The following is a 20,936-nucleotide window of genomic DNA, read 5'->3' on the forward strand; positions in this document are numbered from 1 at the left end:
GGACTGCAGCCTAGCATTTCAAGATGCTTTCTCTGGAGATCTTTTCTCCCTGCCCAGCCTCATACATTATTTGGGGCACACAGAACATCCTTGGCAAGCAAGGGGCAGCAGGACAAAACCTAGGCCAGCTGGGATGCCAATGGAAGGCATCTCACAGGATGGGAATCCTGCTTCCACAGGTATTGTACATGTTTCCCACAACATGGATGGAGACCTGAGCACCACATGACCATTATGAAGCCTTGCCTTAAAGCGGAAGCCTCTGTTAAGGAGAGGTGAGATAGTAGGTCAAAAGCACAGGAGAATCTTGAGAGGTTCCTTTCTCCTAATTTGATCCTCTTAGGTATCTCTTGGACAGGCTATTCCTCCCTTTCTTGTTTGAGGGGGTTATATTCCTGAAAGGAAAGGGCTAGCTGCACCTGGGATGGTGGTGGGAAGGAGCACCAGTCCTGCAAACAGCTCTCTGTTGCACAGGAGAACACACAGTGTGCACAGAGGAGCTTTGGGGTCAGGCTGGGGCACAGACCTCTGCGTGTACTTGTTTTGCACGTACAGTTGTGTGACACAAGGCAGGTCTGCAGCTTGAGCTGCACTCCAGGGACCTCCCTCTGAGGCCTCCTCCAAGTGGAGGATCCACAGCAGAGGCAGGGATGACTCTGATTTGTTTGTATTATTTTTGAACTGAAAATTAACAAGAATAAACAACAAATGAGAGTTTTGTCCTGTCATGACAGCTGTGCCAGACACTTCCTCCTTCTTGGTGTCTCAGTAGGGATGCTCAGTGAATGAAGGCACTTGTGTCCCTCTCCTGGGAGGGTTGCCAAGGCTCACACTAAGCTGTGACCAACTACACCTACTTTGGCTCTCTCAGAAAAAGGTTTGCTTTGCACCGGCTGAATGCTACGAATCTGCAGCTTCCCCCCTAGAAACCTCTTTTATTCGTCCCCAACAAAACAGAATTAACACGTGGCCAAGGTATAATGCCTAAGGAACACACAGGTCTCCCAACATATTCTCTTACCTACATGCATCCTCTCTCTCTTCCCAGGCCAAGCAAGTGGCATTTGCTCATCCTGGGGGGCGAAGGAGCTCGTAGCCCGCTCCTTCAGTTTCCAGCTTCCCCCTGACACACCCTGCAGCCCCCAGCTCCCTCTGCAGTTCTGCTTGCCCCTCTCCCCAGCCTTCCCAAAGCAGCCTCCCAAACACAGGGGCTGAAGTTCGGGGATCCCTCTTCATCCCTCTCAGTCTGGTTAGCCATTTCTGTCCAGGGGAATGATTTTTATCCAAGTCATTGTTTTCTCTTTCCTGCCTGGTTTCTTTAGCTCCAGTTTAAGTCTTTAGTTCCTCCTTTAAGTCTGCATTTCCAGTTAGCAACACAGAACCGGGCTGGGAAAGCAAATTGTAAGGGATAATCATTAAAAAACCAAAAACAACAAACCAAACAAACCCAAACATTTTGGGTGCTTTTCCCCACGTTAAAAACTATGCAGGAATTGATGTGCATAAACCCACAGTAATCTCCTGTCGGGGTGCTGGAACACAGCAAGGAGAGCAGCAGAAGCTCCAGCACTGCAGCAGGCGGGCAGGCAGGGTGCTGGGGAAGTGCCTCCCCCGAGGTCTGGATTTTCCTGTGTTTTCTAAATAATCGGACATGTTGCAGGTTGAATCCCACAAAGGGGTTAAGTCCAGACCTTTAGTCAGCTGGCTGCAGTGAGAATGAGTTGCAGGGTGTTTCACCATCCCTCTGCTCCTCCCTCACAGCAAACTGGCACACTGCTCAGGTTTTTCTCTGCAAACTGCCAAACCACTATTAAACTTTAGACTCATACCACTGGAGAGAGGAAACTATTTATAGAATAAAAATTGAATGAGTTTGCTGGCCCAGGTTCATATTTGGTGACTTCAACAAGTTATATAAGGGCAGATTTTAAACCAGCACCTTTGTAGAATCCTTCTCAGGCTTTTCCCAGTCTTTCTTGTTTTGCTTTCCTCTGCTGATTAGAGTTGGGCATCATTCTGCAGGAGTATTTTAATGTTTTCTTTAGGTGAGAGTTCTGTGGCCTGGTCTGGACTGAGGATCTTGCTCAGACCCTTGCTGCAAGCAGTGGGATCCTGCAGCCACCTGAAGTCAAGGTAGAATTCCCCTGTAGTATACTCACAAGCCTGAGTGTGAGGTGGTATGGTGATGATCATGGAAGGGATGGAAGATATTCCCTTCCTTCCTGTTGTTTAGCATTTATCAATGTTCTTAATAAAACACATGTTGTAAAAAGTACTGCAACTTAAATTGACCTATTGTTCAAAAAAGACCTGTCTTAAAAAATATTTCATGGCTTGCATAAAAAATGCAGGATATTATAGTTAAATATATAAATTGAAAATCAAAACTGAGCTGCCAGAAGCCTAGGAATCATGAGTGCTCAGTACTTCTGAGGACATCAGTTGTCCTAAAAATTGAGATGCAGACAGCTACCTGATAAAATATCGACTTTTTCAGTAATGCAACTCTGAAAATGTAGATCAATCTAAAGACACAATTTATAATCCAGAGGAACAGAGAGACCTACTGTCCCAATGAAAAACTCCTGCAGACTTCTGAGAACCCCTCACAAGATTAAATCAGCCCCAGCTGCCAGCAAGAGCCAAAGTGTTTTAAGTGCTCATGCAGCATTTCCATGAAGCAGAACTCTAGTTTGCGAGTGGTAGGAAACAATTCACAATATAAACAGGGAAGTGTATCTCTACCAGCATGCAGTGCTGCTCTCAACTCATTCAGAAGAAGGATTACTTTTCTTATTTCAAGACACATCATAGCAATACATGACCTTTCAATTAAACAGGGGTCCTGGTAGAATCCTCAAAAGCATTGCAATGCATTTTACATCTCCATCTCCCAGAGCTGACACACATTAACTGCTGCAGAGTTTTATAACATAGCAGCCTAGGGACAGTTTTGGCATCCCTGCCTACCTTAGGTCCATATGGCATGATAGAAAGCAGTTTCTCAGGTCACATGGAAGGTGTGTCTTGTTTCCGCCGGTTAACGGAGATGGGGAAGTGCTCCCCGGGGACCGTGTTTTAGCTGTAGTATTTCCTTTGTTGTAAACAACAAAGTTATGCCCCAGGAAAGGACCTGCTAAAATGATCTGGAGGGAGAAATGTTTTTCTTTAAGCTTGCCTAGGCTTGGCTTGGCTTGGCTTTGCCACCAGGCATTAGCCAGTGCACCTGAGTAGTGTCCAGCTCCCACAGCCTTTAATGATACTTTTGAGTTAATTGAAAGAGAATTAATACTCTAAAGTGCAAGAAATCTGTTAATATGGTCTTTTTTTTTCATAACCGAGGTGGTTTGTTGTAAATATTCTGAGATTTAAATGCACCACAACAGTGGTTGTAACATTTAGGAACCTTAGATCTGTGGGTGAAAGCTGAACTTCTAAACTGAACTGAGCAGAGTTCCAGTCCTAAGGCTCAATGAGCACTTCAGGTTTTGCAATGATTTCAGCTACAATAATGTGTTATAAAGTTAAATATTGTGTAGGCATACACAAAAATAACCCCAAAACAGGTGAGGAGGTGACATTAAACAAAAGCAAGATGTTGCATTAAGTGCAAAAGGAATGAAATTGTATGGAGTGTTAGAATATTACTTAGATGCTAATACTCAGTTTTAACAAGCTCTCAAGCAGGGCTTGATTAGATTAGGTGAGATACAGGATTAGATCTAATTAATGACTCAGACAAATCCTAAAAAATTCTACAAGAGAAATGTGGGCAGAAGGTTTTAGCAGCACAAAAGTGACATCCATTCAGTGGAAGATGATGGGAGCAGGGCTGTGTCCAACAGTATCTGCCGCTACTAAGGGTAAGCAAAGCTTTGTGGCTGCACAAGTGAAGTGCTGGATTATGCTCCAAATGCTTCTTCCTTGGAAGGAAGGAATTCCTAATGTCCTCCCCAGCTTCTGTACCTCTGGAAAGGGCTGAGATGCAGGCATGGGCAGGACTCAATACAGCAGTAACCTCATACCTACAGGGGTACTGCCCCTGATGCACCAAATACAGGCATGATGACAAAGTGATAAGAGCCTCACAAAAGTACTGTAGGCAGGGCATCGCTGCCTGTTGCATTGCTTGAAAATACACAGAACTCCAGGTTATTGCCTGAAATTGTTTACATCCTTTAACAACTCACTGACACACCTGGGTGAGGCAGGCACACTTCCACCACCAGACTTCAAGCTTTAATGGGCTTGAAGCAACTCTCAGGATGCATAATGACAACAGAAGGAGAATTGTCAGGGTACTTTGTGGCAAGGGCAGCACAAATTAGAGTGCAAGTTCTGTTGCCATAATTATAATGCCTTTTACAGTCATGATGCACATCCTCAAAATGCTTTGACAGAGATCAGATTTTAACTATAAAGTCCAGAGTACTTTATGGCCCTAATCTTTCTATTTAATTAGGTTGATAACAAAAGCTGTGAGGCTCCTGTTTCACTTCACTTTCTTTGAGCAGGAAAAAAGCAACACTTCCGTCTTTATTTTCTCTAACCATGGGATGCACTGTTGCAGACATATTCCTCCTTTCAGTTCAGAAGCTGGCTTGAAGCATGTTGGAGTGGTGTCTCAAGCCATCTTTTGCCAGGCATAACAAAGGAAGTGTCTGCTTTTGACAATGCTGCAAAGGACAAATGCTTGAAGAAAGCTAACATCATTCAGAGCAGATCCGTCCAGGCAGATGTAGACCTGCAATATCATAGGAACAAAGTTTCTTACAAATATTTGGCAGTGAAAGCTTGCAGTCAAAATGGGGATGAGCTAATTATGTAAAAACAAGGCACACTATCTTTAGTGTACCTAATGTGTCACATTCTTCTGGAATCGTGCTAGGAAGTATCTGTCCAGATTTGGGGAAACATGAATGCTAAAATTCACACAGGAAGGTAGACCATCTGATGTCCTGAGTTCAGAGACCAAATCTATTGCTGGTCCTGACTTTTTCACCAGGAGAACCTTTCCTCTCCCCATGTCTGAAAGGGAATAGAGTTGAACAGAGTATTTGTTCCACTTCCTTGTAGAAACAGATTCCTAACCTTTCAGTGGGAAGACCAAGATGCTCCACGAGGCATGCTCCTCATTCTCCTGCAGGTTAACATTCACTGACATTTATCCCTGTGCCTCAAGCTGGTGGCTTTGCAGTAGGCTCATGATCTGGTTGGTCCTTCTCCAAACCCAGACCTGATTGTGAAACAATGTAATGAATGTGGTGAAATGGAAAAAGAGTGATCTCCTACTGTAATGGATGACCCAGAAAAGTGATTTTCGTCTTTTGCTTTCCATGTCTGACTCCAGCTAGATTGATGTCAGAGTGACAAGAGTTATGTATAGTGCATTTCACAAACTTGCTTTAACAGCACCAAGATGAACACTCAGTACACAATAAACAATGATGGCCATGTCCAGCTGGGAATGGAAATTCCTACTCCAGTGCACTCAGAGATCTGCTTCAGCCTAAGGACTGGTACAACAGCGGAACTACAGGTAAAACACAAATACAGGAATGGAAAGAGCAACACTGCACAGTCAGGTGTATCCCAACTCAAGGAGTTGCAAGTTTGTCCACCTCCCTTTTGGCCTTCTGAAACAAGAGACAGACCAATGCCACTGAAGGAAGAATGTCATCCTTGCCTTGTCCATGGATCCTTGTAGGAGAACTTGTAGAATAGTGTTAACTAGGCTTGCTCCTGCAGTTCATGTTTTTACTGCAAACTGGCAAAGATTTATACCCATTTTGCAGGCATATTCAGTAACCTGTTGGAGGAGCCTAACCCTTTCAGGACAACAGGAAGTGGATCCTTCTTCTGAAAATATCTCATATTCTTCTACTGATATCCCAACATATTTTGCCAGATACCTGTTTTATTTGCTGCAGCCATTACCTGCTTTCTTGCATTTTGGTAAAGAGCAAAGTGCTGGTCTTCAGTATTCTAGCTGGTGGCAAGCTGATCTACCATCACAATCCCATACTGAAGTCCGGAACTGAGGACCTTTTGAGAAGCCTGCCTCTTGGCCAAATCCTTAGCAACTGCTTAGTGCAGGAAAAAAAAGCAGATGAGTGATAGAGAGGGATAGTTAGGACCCTGACTGTGACAAAAATAAATAAATAGAGCACGCCTTCAAGGATGGTACCAGGGCCTACTACAGTACATTGTTACCAAGACCTGACTGCACTCTGGTTATGAGTCCCAGCTAGAGCATCTCTCCACATTGTAAACTGGGAAAGGTACCATTCCAAAGGATGGGGCACTGGAACAGGCTGTTCAGGGAAGCTGTGCATGCCTCATCCCTGAAAGTGTTCAAGGCCAGGCTAGAAAGGGCCTTGATTAATCTGGTCTAGTGGACGGTATCCCATGGCACTATTCCTGTTACAGGTCAGGATGTCATTGGTCTTCTTGGCCACCTGGGCACACTCTGGCCCAAGTTCAGCTGCTCCCAACCAACACCCCCAGGTTCTTTTCACTAGTGAAGTTTTCCAGCCACTCTGCCCCCAGCTGTAGCACTGCATAGAGTTGTTAGGACCCAAGTGCAGGAGCCAGCTTCATCTTGTTTACCCTCATCACTGGTCTCAGTCCATTGATCCAGCCTGTCTAGATCCCTCTGCAGAGCCTTCTTCCCTCCAGCAGATCCACACTCCCACCCAACTGGGTGTCATCTTTGAACAGAGGGTGCACTCAATCCCCTTGTCCAGATTGTTGATGAAATTTGTTGCCTCCTCCTCCACTGAGCTGACTGCCCAGGTGATAGGGCATTATTACATCAGTCAAAAAAAATTTCACAGTTAAAGGAAAACCACAACAGTTGGAAGATAAAGTTCTTTTATTCTAAAAGTACTTACTGTAAACAGAGGAAAAAAACTTCTAAGAGATGTGTTGCTGGCTTACAGTTTAATTGGTGCCCTCAGTTTTGAGCCAGCATAATGAATTATTATGAGGGAAATCACTGAGGTCAGGCTGTTCAGACACTTGCTAAAGGAAAGCAATTCTGAGAGTTGCTATAGGGAATTCTCTGCAGCTTTCCAATAGTTTTGCAGTATACTTCACACTGACCTGCTGGAATTAAATGAACTTATACCAAAAGTAGTGCTGTCCCTTAGCATGAAGACTGTTCATTGATGCAGCTCTCTGGTGGTGCTCAAACTAGGAGGGAGTGTGCTTGTGCCTAGTCTGGGCCCAGCGTTCTGGAGGATGTATTTTTCGTTCTCTGTCCTTATCCTCATTTTTAAAAATCCAGTTTTGCCTTTGCAACAAGTTTGACAGTGAGATCCTTCAAATTGAGGGCAGCCCCAAACGTGCCCACTTACTAATTTGCCTCTCATGTACTTTGCTACCCTATACCAAAAGCAGCCATCAACTCTCCTAATGGGGACATGCACAACCTCTGAAGCTTCTCTCAGTTAATAGCCTTCTACCCTCTACTCTTTCCCTGGATATCTAGGAATTCATGCCACATTTAACAAATTTCTCTTTGAGTTACCAGCAAAGCACTGCCTTTAGACAACTGCCTTTAGGCTCAGGGCACAAAGAAAAATTTGGAAAGATGAAATCCTTGTAACTTCAGATTGTTTAGGTCTGGACAGAGTCCGTGACGAAGAAGACCTAAACCTGAGGAAAAGGCTAAAGGATAACTGCACTGGGTTAATGTCTGTGAATTGGAAAGGAATTCCTTGGTTTCCTCCTTTGCATGTCTCCAGATCATCAGTGTGATAAAGAGAGACAGATGAGTGTGGGAAAAGGGCTGATACCCTATAGCACAACAGCTTTGGGAGATCCTGGAGGGGTAGATAACTTTTCATGGTTTAATACTCCTAACTGCTTTTCAGATGCTTAGTAATGTGGTTTTACTTAGTGTTTACTCTATGTGCTCCCAGCTATTTAATTTTTAAAAACCCACTGAAAATATACTTCCTTTCCACAGAAAGTGCAATTAATTCTGCACATAAAATAAGGTAATCAGTACACATGAATTGTGACAATAGAATTCCATGCACAAGAAGGTATGCAATATGCTTGACTGGTGGTTTATATAAACATATCTGTAGTTCACAAGTGGCTGTTTGAGCCACACCAGGAGCTCAATGCATTTCTGACTTGATAGCCCTAAGAATGTACAGCATTTCTATGAGGCTTCTCATCTGTCTATTCAGGGCTTTTGGCTTGTATATCCTCTACCTTTTCCCACATCTGCACAGTACCCTTTTGCTTGTTTTTCCCTTACAAAGTTGCTGCAAGAGTATTTCTGTCCTACTTCCACCTCAACATCAGTGCTGTCCATTCAATCATGATTCATCCAAACCATATTTCATAGTGCTTTTAAAGCTACCCTGGCCATAGCATAAGGGACTGTTTTGCTATCTGTGTGCAGGACAAAAGACTGAAATGAAGCAGCATCCTCTGAATAAGTAGAATAACTCTACAGAAGACATCAGGATTAGGCTGATTTGCTCCCATGAGGATCTGCGCTGTGTCCTTTGTTTATCTACAAAATGTACCCTGCACATCCAATTAAAGCTTCGTCAAGCTTGGAACCTTGGAACTGATCTTATTTAATACTTTCATTAACAACCTTGGCACAAGAAAATGAAAACATGCTAATGAAACGAGCATATCACAAGATTCAAAGGCTGTGAAGTGCAGTGCAGAGGAAGATCACAATACTGCACAGGTAGGCTAAGAGTAAAACAGACAGACAAACTGAAGATCATGGAGTATACTCACGTATTTAGGGATTAACACCAGAATTTCTGCCAAAAACTTAGAAGCCCATAATTTAGCAGCCAACTAGGAGCACCTCATATTTCTACCTATGTACAATCATCCCTTGCTAATGCGATGCAGGGCTGAAAAAACAGTTTGATGCAAAGAGGTATGAGTTATTTTCACCAGTAAAAAAGTTAATGCACTAGTACCAAAAATCTTAACGGGACCTTGCTAGGATATTCTGAGGACTGGTTGGGGGGGTTTTTTTGAACAAAGATAAATTCAGGCTCAAGAGGTATTGAGGCTGGTTTGGTGGAGGGAAGAAGGCAGATACAGAGGGACTAGCATTTAGGTTGCACAGGCAGCATAAGTGAATTTTAAGGTAGGATTGTATGATTTGAGGCAGATGTAGGCAACCAGATATGCTCCTGCCTTGAAATGTGCACAGAATTTGTTCTCATGCTTCAGTGAACAAGCACAGAGCCTTCCAATATCCCCTGTACTGTCTTCCCCCAGCATACTTCTGCTATTCCTAATAAAGGCAAACCTGAGAGGGCCTGCAGGAACTCCTTCAGAAGCTGCCTTAGCAAAATGTGAAAAGCTAATGTGGATCTTGACTGTCAAATTGGACTAGACATAGCCATCTTCCAACTAATGAAACACGTCTTTTTGTTCCGATTTCTCAGCTGGGGCTCCTATCCTGGTGTTTCAATATTTGATCCCATTTTTCCCCCTCTGCTCAAATATTCTCTCCTCCATCACCCCAACCCACTCCTTCTGCAAGTTGCCTATGTGTGTCTGAGGGATGAGATGAACAGAAGGGAATGTCTCACATCATGCTCTTGTACTGCAAGAGCATTAAGGAGCTCCTTTGCAATGAAGCAGCATCAATAATTCAGCAACATGAAAAGAGTGCAAAGCCCATGGCTGAGCTGTAGCCAGGCAATCATTTGGGAATGTAAAAGATGCCAGGACTAAGTATTCCTATGTTGAAGCTTTGGAAATATAACATAGCATAGAAAGCAGAGTTCCCAGGGACTGTGGACTTGCACTCTGTCTCCTGCATGTTGACCAATAAGCTATGTAGACAAACACACCTCTCCAGTAATGACTAGAAAGACTTGTGGAAGGAAAAGGAAAAAATGCAGAGTGCCTACATGGATCCCAGCACAATGGAATCTGTGGTGCACAGGCTTAGCCACTCGACAGAGGGCCCAACACACAACAATGGGCATTTCCTCTGTATTTCCACTCTTCACTGCCACCCACAGGGTCAGCTGCCAGCCAGGGGCAGTCTAGGGTGGTTTGACCCCAGATAACAAGTGCTTGGCTCTGAGGCTGTAGGAAACACTCATCTATGGGCTCCACTCCTTCAACTCCTACAGATTTCTTGGAACCACTGTAAGACTGATGCCACCACAGATGCTCACAGCCTATTTTTTTATCCAAACTGGTTCAAACTTCAAACAATGCTGAAGTCTACAGGGACAAGATTTGTTTGGCCACCTTCTCAGATGTGTCAAGTTCTGCCATTGTCACTGATGCAAGCAAAGAGGTGGAATACAAGTTTTACTTTTCACTCAGGCTAAAGATAAACTGCATGGTGCCTGAAGATGTAGGCTACTGCTCAATATCTTGACTAATGATCTGGAAAAGAGTGTGAACAGGGCAAGTGACAGGATGTTATCTGACATTCAAAACAACTCTGAGACAAGGTTGTGAAAAACCTTCATACAGACCTAAGAATGCTGGTTGAATGGACAACACAAAACAGAGGAAATGCCACGTTATCAAGTATAGTCTAGAACAAAATTATTTAAGTATTGATGTGGTCAGCAAAATAAGAACATTTGCTCAATGTTCAGTGTCATTTTATAAAGCTGACAGAATATCGGGAAGAATGGTTCTGAGAAAAGTCCTGAAAGCATTAAATCACTGTCTAAATCAATAGTCTCACCTTGCAAACAGCGTCCAGTACCAAGTCTCCCATCACAGAGATATACAAACAGAAACATAAAGAGTCCACAGAGGTATAACTGAAGAATTTCACAAGTAAGGATGGACTAAATGAGATTGTACAAATCCTACAATTGGCTTACAATAAAAATCTTCAAGGAATTAATTAAATACAAAAGACACACATTGAAAACACGCAGCATTTTTCTGTGATGTACATTAGACAAAAATCAGGCCTTATCCTTTTAAAGTGAATCAAAAGAAGCTTGTGCTCTGTGAAAGCAAACACTAAATGACTCTTGATGACAATCACCCTACTTATCACGCCCTGCAACTACTGTTCCTTCAAACAAATTAAATGGCCATGTGCCAGGAGTAACAATAAAACAATTGCATCAGAAATATGGAATATTCCTCTCCACCTGACAAAAATGTATGACTTTGAATAAAAATATATAAGTATGACACAAAAGGGGAAAATGTAGAAAATTCAGTCCTCTAACAAATGGCACTTTAAACAGTGTGAAGTTGAGCCCTTTGTACAGGCCTGATAACCATTTATGTGCTTTCTGAGTGAACATAACCTGCTCATAATTAATATGTAATGTTTGTATTGATCCATTAGTGGTAATCTTCTGCCGTTATGAATATTCATCCATTTGTTCTCATATTTGTAGACTTTGGCTTATGTTCAGCTATTTAATTTTATTTAATTGCTTAAGGATCTGGAAACAGACACTTGCAGAAACTCGGTGAGATGGGAAGAATCATTTCCTGGAAATGTTTTCCACAGGCCACATAGAGATGCTGGGTGGGGCTACTATGCTCAAAATTCCAGTAACTTGGAACTACATCTACTGGAGATGTCTTTCTGTGGAGCATCCTAACAAAGTCTTGGAAAACAAGGATACTCACTTCTCTTTATCTGTAAGAGAGACCTTATTTCAGCCATTCAGTATACACAGGGGACTTAAAAGAAAGATAGAGAAGGACTTTTTACAAGGGCCTGAGCAACAAGACAACAGTTTTAAACTGAGAGTTTAGATCAGACATAAGGAAGACATTTTTTATTGAAGCATGGGTATGCATTGTCCAGAGAAGTTGTGGATGCCCCATCCATGAAAGTGTTCAAGGCCAAGTTGGATGGGGCCTTAAACAGCCAGGTTTAGTGAAAGATATCCCTGCTCATGGCATGGAGGTGCTTTCACTCACACTGTAGAAGTATGGTTTTTTTCTTTTCCTTGAGAAAAGTTTTGCAACTTTCTTCTTCAGGCTAAGAATTCCTGAAGAGTTTGACAGAGGAGTACACTCATTTCCTATCTAGCTGTGATGACAGTAGCATGGGTACAACAAAACAAGCTGGTCAACCAGTACTCCTCCAATATCACACCCAGGAAAGTAAGATACCATCCCTCCAGGAAAATATTTGAATGAAATAGCTAACAAAGGTGATAATCTGTGACAATAGAGAAAAAAAGCCCTATTAAATATTTGATACATTTAATATAACATTTTATGCCAAAACTTTCCCCTTAATTTTCTTACTATTTTAATGTTCCATGCATAGCTTTTAAGATCAGATAAAGATGTATAGAAACATTGTATTTAAAGTTGCAGAAATAAGGCAAATTCATAGAATTGCCTGTTCTTAAGAAGGGGAGCAGTGTTAACTATATAACATCTAAACATTCAAACACATTTTACTGAAGGTTACACAAACAACAATAATTTGAGGAACCCCATAAAGAAGCAGAATGAAATAAATACTGAGATTTACTTACAGCTGTTCTGTGTGTTCTATCTGGAAGTCTCCAGTGTTCAAACACACGGAAATCTGAAAACTCCTCCCAGCATCAATGTTTAACACTGTGAACATCTAGCACCTTCAGGCTAAACTCTCACGTACTCATCCATGGACCAGGACCACATCTGAATCTCCCTATTCAGAAGTGTATCTCCTGCTGCAGAAATGCTTTTATCTGCCAACTCAGCCAATATCAGCACGTTACTGTGCTCTTGTTGGGGCTATATGTTATAAGCATAGCTCTTCACCTCAACAGAAAGCTCTGCTCTCTCAACGACAGTAGAACATGAAAATAGGGAAAGGGAGGTTGCATCTCTCATTTGGTTTTTCCAGAAAGGAAAACCTCCCACTAGTATGCTCAACCCACCAATGCAGGAGGCAATCCCACACTTAGACACTTCTTTCCCCAGTCTGAAGCTTTTTTCCTTGCTTGTAGCTCCATGGACACTCACCCCGTGTACCTGAAACTTCCTACAACATTAATGCAAGTAATTAAGTGAGACACTTTGCATTACCACAGGCCATCATTAAGCAGCTTGCCTATAATGATGGCAGACAAGTACAACAGTGATAAAATATTTCAGTAAAACAAAGACACAGTATGTTAACTGCCAAAATTAATTCACTTACTAAAGATGTATTAATAGTGCCCTGTTCTTGGCTTGTCAAAGGACATTTCAGCCTAAAATATGTATACATATGCATATGCTATGCCCTTCTTCCACTGAAGAATTATTTTATTCTACATATAAATCACTATCAATAGTGTACCTGATATATAATCATAAGTAGCAAGACATTTAACATGTTTTTCATAGTCCTCTGATTTCTGATCTTTGTACATGAAAGACAGTGTTGAGTCCTAATTAAACTCATAACTAAGAACCTTTTCATTAGAAATTGTATGGAAAAATTAAATACATACACATCCTATTGCCACATTGAGCTGATGGAAGAGCATGAACTCTTCAAAACCAAAATATCTCACCTTTAAACAAATTTCTGAGGGCTACTACACAATTAATTTCAGTCTGCAAAATTCAGATGAGAAAGGATAGTTATATTACATCTTCCCACAGGTATCTCTACTTAACCACTTGACTGCTTGCTTTCAGTCTCCATCTTTTTTGTCCCTTTCCTTTCCTTACTTTATTCTTATGGCTGTTCTACACTGGGAATAGTCTGATAATCATAGTTTGTTGTTATTGCTCCTCTAGCATACACTGTATTTCAGGAAAAAAAAAAGTGTCTTTCTTTATAGAATCAAGTTTTCATGTAAGGAATTACTACAGTTTAGTTATAGTTTACAGGTATAACTATTCACAATTTCTTTACCAGTCAGTTTACCTGTATAAATGAACACTTCAGACATCCATGTCTTAATATTACATGACAGAGAACAAAAAGGTACATTTAGAATTATACAGAGAAACTACACTAGTACTTTCAGACCAAATGCTTGTCTATTTTTCAAACTGTTAATTGGTACAGTAAGAGATATTACCTCTCTGCACCAGCTTTGCCTGCTGGCATCCCTAGCCCATCACAAAACTAACAAGAGTGGCCTGCAGTGACCTGCCTGCACAATCCAAGGCTATCTCAAATCACACTCCCTACTACACCTCCAATGCCCTCTCTCCTGCTCCTGCTGCATCACTTGGTTGACTGATGTCCCTCCTCTTGTTTGAATAGCATGCTCATATGGCAGTTGCAATGGAAAGGGGAAAGAGAAAACCCAAGAAATGCAGAGGTCAAACACAGAGCTCTCCCTGAATTTGCTAAATCTTTATTACACCTGAAGCCTTTCCAAGAACCTGTGCATCTTTAAGCATTTTTGGTCTTATTTTCTAGTGCACCTTCCAATACTTCTCACTACCTAAAAGGCACAATAAATGTGTGCAGTGTTTTATGCTCTCTGACCTCTCCATATTGTTTTTGCCTTGCTCATCCAACCTCACTACCTGCTTTCTCATTTATCATGGCCATTGGCAAAATGGCAGAAGAACCAAAAATCTATACAAATCTATTGCAATACAGACATTTTCTGAGACCAGCAATCTCACAGCACTACAATAAACTGTTAATGGATGAGCAATTTTAATGGTCCACTCCCATACGTTGGGTAATTTTTCTTAGATAAAAGCAAGACATATAATTAGAAAAGGGAACTAGTTACTTGTAATGAAAGAATAATCAAATCTCCATTAAAAGGACATTACCTACATTTGTCTTTATTCTAGGGGCCCTCCTGTTGCCTCCACATAGGAGGATAAAATTTACTTGACAATCTGAGTGACTTTTTCCAGTGGTGTTTGTTCATGCAAAAGGGGACCTTTTATCAACCTTTAGCAGAGCAAGTTGCATGTAACTGAACAAAAGCCATTAAAAGGCTATTTGCTCCATTTCCATAAAAAAGGACACATCTCAACTTTGAGGGATACCATGAACTCCAGCTGGCTCCTGTCCTCCCACCCATAAGTCACAGTTTTAAGACAGAGCCAGTGAAAATAAAAGAGAAGCCCAAGGGAAATCTACAAAAGCTTTATGAACAGCTAGACCAGTGCAGTGTATTCCTGGGGAGGAATACCATATGAGACCCCACCACATGTGTCTCTTAGCAGTTGCAGCACAGTGAGGTCCCAGGGATCTATTTCACAAGAGATTCACTGGACCTGCTTAGGACCAAAACAGACAAACCACCAGCACAAAAAAGGGAATGGTTCTGTTTAGCCAGCATCCTCCTTCCCTCCCTCCCAGGCCACAGGGAGGAAAGGAAAGCTCTCTGAGGTAGGGAGATGGCTCACCCAGGTGAGGTGACAGGCTTGACTCTGTTCCCCAGAGCCTATTGCACTCTCCAGTACCACATGCCACAGAAGGAAAGGATGCAGAGAAACCCTGTCATGTTCAATAAGGTTATATATTCTGCACCTCCCAAAAGAGGTGTGGAATCTAATATCTATTACTGAAATGGTAGGAGGGAAGAAAGAGTGTCAGACAAAGGCTGAGACACTCCTATCAACTATGATCAGTAGCTGCCTCAGCACATGAGACTACAACAGCATCTACCTTGCAGCAGATATCAATATTAACCAATACCATCCTTTACAAGCAAAAATCAAACTACTCCCAGCATGGAGATGCACTTATCCTGAAGACATTTAAACCAGACAATTGGCACTCAGCAGCAAAACTGAGGTCCAGTACCACCCTCCCACACTGATAATCATCTTCATAACCCAAGTATTCCTTGATCCCTCTTCTCCCAGCAGAAAACTATTAGCATAAAACAGCAGCCACCATTAGCTACACGTTCATCAACATCTTCAGAGACTTGTCCCTGTTAGTTTACACCAGTAATGAGCAAGCCATGCAAATATTTTCAAAAATTTTAGAAGTCCTGTGGCCTCCTCACAGGACAGTACAGACACAATATGGACTCAGGCTAATGTTTAAAGAGCTTGGTCCCACAGTTATTTGTCACTTAACAGGATGCTGATGATGCTTTAGCCTCTTACATGGGTGACTTTCTATTTTTAATGTAAGAGCACTTGTGCCACCCTCTAGCACCTTTAAGATATGAGCAAAAAATACAAGGGTAACAAAAGATCTTATCCTTTCCTTCCTAAGTCCCCCAACCAAGGGCAAGATAAAGAAATTAAAGTAAATTTAAGTTTTATCTAGAAGAATCATGACCACTGGTTTAGTTCCTCTCCAAAGGCTTAAATACACATCAGTCTATATGAACACACTTAGAATATTTTTCATGTTTTAGCTAGAATGGTTTAGCTGTTTCTCACAGAGAAAGTCAGGGGGAATTACAATTTTGCCCAGGATGACACACTTTACTACAATTTGATTATCAAAGAATTCTAATACCTGCAACCATCAGAATGGCACCTTTAAATTCTTCAAGGAGTTGGCCAGATAGAAGTTAACTCTTATGCTGGTTTCATGGAAAACAAAGAGAAAACTCAATTTTAATACCCTCAGCTGACATCTTAAAATTTGCCTGCAGAATTTCTTTAAGACTCCAGCTCCTATATAAGACTGCTAAATGTCTAGGCCTCCTAAGCAAGTCTTCTTCTCTGCCCAGAAGTTTTAGTAAAAGTTGGAACAACAAAAGAAAGTCAGAGAATACAGATACAGAAAGAATGACAGCAGGAGTGTACAGGCAATAACAACAAGTGTACAGGCAGGAGCAGAAGGCAGGAATCAGAAGGGAATGTGATGGGATAGCACTGTAAATTAGGGGGCTGATAATAGGGAAAAGGTTACAAGAAGAGTATGGGAACAAAAGAGAACAGTCCTTAACCACCAGAACACAGGGCCTTAATAAATATAAAATATATTTCCTTGCCATTAAGTGAACAGACATGAGACTAAAGAATCTCCATCCCACTCAAGGCAGGACACAAAATGAGTTAAGTTTTTCTACTGCTACCCATGACAACTGTTTTGGATAGTTCAGGAGCATGCTGCATATCCAAAAAGCTCACTCATACTGTTGTTCAGTGGGAGTCTGGATAAATCCCGTGACAGAAGTCTGCTTTTGGGGGTTCTTTATTTGTGTGTTCACTTTCATTCACAGTGCTATGTGTTTGCTATGTGAGATGCCACTTTGACCTGCCGTGTACCCGTTGTACAGACAGCAGGAAGGAAGATCCTGCCTGTACCATCTCAACCTCCTTTGCTGCAGAGATGGAAAGCATGTGATGGAGGGGGCTGGCTCTGCTGGGAAAAAGCAAGAAGAGTCTTATAGCAAATAACAGAGGCTCTATAGAACTGTCTTCTAACTGTTGTACAGTTCACATGTAAGTCTGCAGAATTTGCATTATCTATATTCCTCATTTTTCTTCCACACCCCAACTGAGTAACTATTGGTGTGAGATGCTAAGATGCTGAATGCGAGTAGGTGCATCAGCAGCCAGTGGAAGGTGGACTTTCTTTACATGCAAAGTAGCACAACGCATTTGCCACCCTGGAAATAAAGGTCTTTGATACGGTATTTACCACTTGGGAAATTAAGAGCTTAAATTTCTTCATATAGGTAACCAGAAGTGTTGATATTTTTAATTTCCTGCGCACAAGGAACATGGACAAGACAAAATAATGCAAACCATCTCATAGTGGTGACAAGGGTAAAGTCATTAACAGTCAGTAAGATTATAGCACTCCTGAAATGCTCTTCAGGAAATTAGTGGTTTTTAATTCAATAAAGGATAATGTTATGCAGTAAATTGTACATTAAAATATACATGGACTAAGCATGTATAAGAATATGGAATAAGCAATAAAAGAAACACAGAATTGGAAAGCTTCTGGGGAGTACTCTCCTGCTATCCCAGGCAACCACATGACATAAGCACTTTTATAAACTCATCAGGCTCTGCTTTCTAAGCAGATGGGTTTCCTGCCCTCAGCACAGGGAAACTGTCTCATGGCCTCATTGCTCTGAAAATTCCAAATCTTCTAATTCACAGTCTAAATTCATTAATGTCCATTTTACACATATTTTTCTTCCATTTAAACAACAATTCAACATCCATGCCATTTACATTTTTGAATCAACATAAAATCTCCTCTTAATATTCATTTTTCTAATCTAAACACAACAAATTCTTCAAGACCCCTCTGAGAAAAGCTCCACAAAGGACAACATTCTTACTCAGCAATAGGGTTCTTCTGGGAAAATAAGCTTATGGCTATGTGATTAAAATCAATATTGCTGGGCAGTCTTATGGCTTGTAAGCCCACAAGACCCAAGCCTGAAAAGCAAGGAGGGCAGACACACACAGGCCACACAGCTGCTCTGCATACATCAGACTCTGCATCACGCATGGAGTTCAGTCTGCATCTATCACACTGCTCTATCCACACAAACTGCTCTGCTCAGCACTTCCCAACTCTTAACTAGGTTCTGTATTTCTCAGTGCAGCCTCTCATTAGGTGGGAAAGAGACAGGAACTAAATGGTATGAGGGTAATTCTTAATATCTTCCTCTTTTTTGAGGTGAATCAGTGAAGGAAGCAGCCACAATTAGGTCAGCTGTCCTTCCTCAAATGAAATATACTCACGCATGCCTTATAGGTGAAATGGTTAGTTGATAGAGACATGGTGTTAAGAAAAAAGGTTTTTTTACACAACTGGTCAATTTTGGTCTTTACTTCATGTAGATGAAGATAATTATTAGGGACTAATAAAAATGAGAACATATTCTACTAAGAAGGAAGAATAAATGGGCATCCTAAAACTGTAGCAAGTTACCAAGAGATAACTTCTGGGGGAGATCCAGAGAAGTTTCTGAGTTTCATTAAATTTGAAAAGGCTGTTATCAATACGTCTATTTTTTTTTTTTTAATAAAGGAATGTTTCCCAAATTCAAATGACAAAGAAAACTGTCTTGTTCACAACATAGCACAAATTTCCACATACGTAGTCCCAGTTCTAGTCCAAACACAGACCAAGAGCTTTATGAGTTGAGACAGCAACACCCTGAGATTGATTCAGAGAATTCATCATCCCATCTGGATGCTGAAGTTCCTCAGTGTGACTATATTTGGTGATGCTGAAAACAAAGGTAAGAAATCTCATCACTTCATGCGCAGACGTGGTACTGCACAGACATTGGAGAACCTGACTTCACCTGAGCCCTAATACACCAGATGCACTTTACCCGATTTTGTAAGGCAAGACCAACAACACAAACCCACTGTGTTCCTACCACATCCTCTGAGGCTCAGGTAGCGTGTGTGCACACAAATCATGCATCCACTCGGCAAACGTTTGGACCTACGTATGGACTATACATATAGTCTCACCTTTATCCACCCACGGGTGGGTAACACACCACTATTGTATGTCATACTGTAATAAAGAATTGGATGAATAAAAATTCGAAAGAAAAGGTTTAAATAAAGTATATGTAATTGTAAATGATGAAAATATGGAATGAGAAATCCTCCTCCAGGTCGAGGCAGGATTTCTCTTCCAAAGCAACAGATTGCAGCCAAGCACCCAGATAACAATCGCAAGCAGGCACATCAGCCCCGAAAGAATGGGCAAGACACGGGCCATCGAACAAACAAAAGAACGGGCCCGGACGAGATATCGCCGAGCCTGAGCACCTCCACCCTGACCACCTGTGCTGGAGAAATGGAGAAACTAGACAAAGGAAGAGGAGCCAGCCGAGATAGCCATCGGCTCCAGGATGGGTGCCACCACTCCACCCTAATGGCCCGGACCAAAATGATATCAAAAAGACATCCTGGACCTCTTTACATATGAGGAGCCTCTGCCCAACATCTATTGACTCTATTCTCTGGTGCCAGGAAATCTATTCTTCGAACAATTAAGAACCTCTTAGCAAAGGGTGCCTGCTTGGAATTTGGCCTCGGGACACAAACTTCCTATAAAAACCCAGGCCAAAGGACTCTCAGGTGTGGATTTGGGAGCACCTATACCTTGCGTATAGACCCTGTCCACCCAGCGCTGCGCTGTTCATTTTATTGTGGTTTTTTTTCTCTTTGTTCGAATTTATTATTGTTTGATAATAAATTTTCTCTTTTATATAACCCGAAATTGCCTTTGCATTTATAACAATACCATGGTCTGACCTCTAAAGAATTAAGGTGTAACCAAGAGGATGAAAACAAGCAAATATACTGATAGTTGCTTATGGGAAATGCTGCCTTCCCCCGCGTGGGGCTCCGGGAACACGTACTCGGGAATACGAAGCCCCGAAGTGCCTGTACAAGACCCCGCAGCCCCCCGGCACCTGGCGGCGGCAGCACCCGGACTTCGGCCGGCCAGCTCCGAAGGGCCGCACGGCCGCTCCCGGCCCTGCCCCGCCCGAGCCGCCGCAGGGCCGGCCGGGCAGGGCCGGGCTCTCCGCCCGCTCCTGCGGGAGCTCCCGCCCGCTGGCGCTGCGGAGAGCAGCGGCCCGAGGGCACGGCCGCCTGCGGGCGGAACAGCAGCCGCCTTGATGCGGACGCGGGCACCGCCTTGCCCCCCCTTACTCCCGCCTCGCCGCCGACACGGGCACCGCCTCGGCCGGCCTCTCCCACAGGGAGCCCCGGACCCCCTCCCGCCGCCTCCCCCATCTCCGCTCCCCTTCCCCTTCCCGGTCCCGGGCGGGCAAGGGGGGGAGCGGCGAGGGAGGGGGCGGAGGGTGTGTGGGGGGGGGGGGGGGGGGGGGGGGGGGGTTGTAGCGGCTTCACCATGGCGACAGTGACGTCACACCACCCTGGATCTCATTGGAGGAAACCCCGTGGCCCCAGCCGCAGCCCACGGGCCCAGCCGAGCTCGCGCCCTGCCCGCGCTCGCCCCCGCGGCGGCGCGCTCGTCTCCGATTGGCCGGCGGTGCGCGGGGGGGCGGGGCTCGGGGCCCAGACCGGACCGCGATTGGCCGCGTGGGCGCGGGCCG

General features: G+C 43.0%; 1 long non-coding RNA gene across 1 annotated transcript; it reads right to left on the bottom strand.

Moving 5' to 3' along the window:
* Positions 1–918: 918 nt before the first annotated feature.
* On the bottom strand, positions 919–20,546 carry LOC147654629 (uncharacterized). Its single transcript, XR_015282761.1, has 2 exons — positions 20,235–20,546; positions 919–19,079 (listed from the first exon to the last, which is right to left on the bottom strand). It is a non-coding gene; the product is annotated as an uncharacterized LOC147654629 (long non-coding RNA).
* Positions 20,547–20,936: the final 390 nt, after the last annotated feature.

This window comes from Cyanistes caeruleus, chromosome 2, assembly GCF_971803275.1.
Source record: "Cyanistes caeruleus chromosome 2, bCyaCae1.hap1.1, whole genome shotgun sequence".
Classification (NCBI taxonomy): Eukaryota; Metazoa; Chordata; class Aves; order Passeriformes; family Paridae; genus Cyanistes; species Cyanistes caeruleus.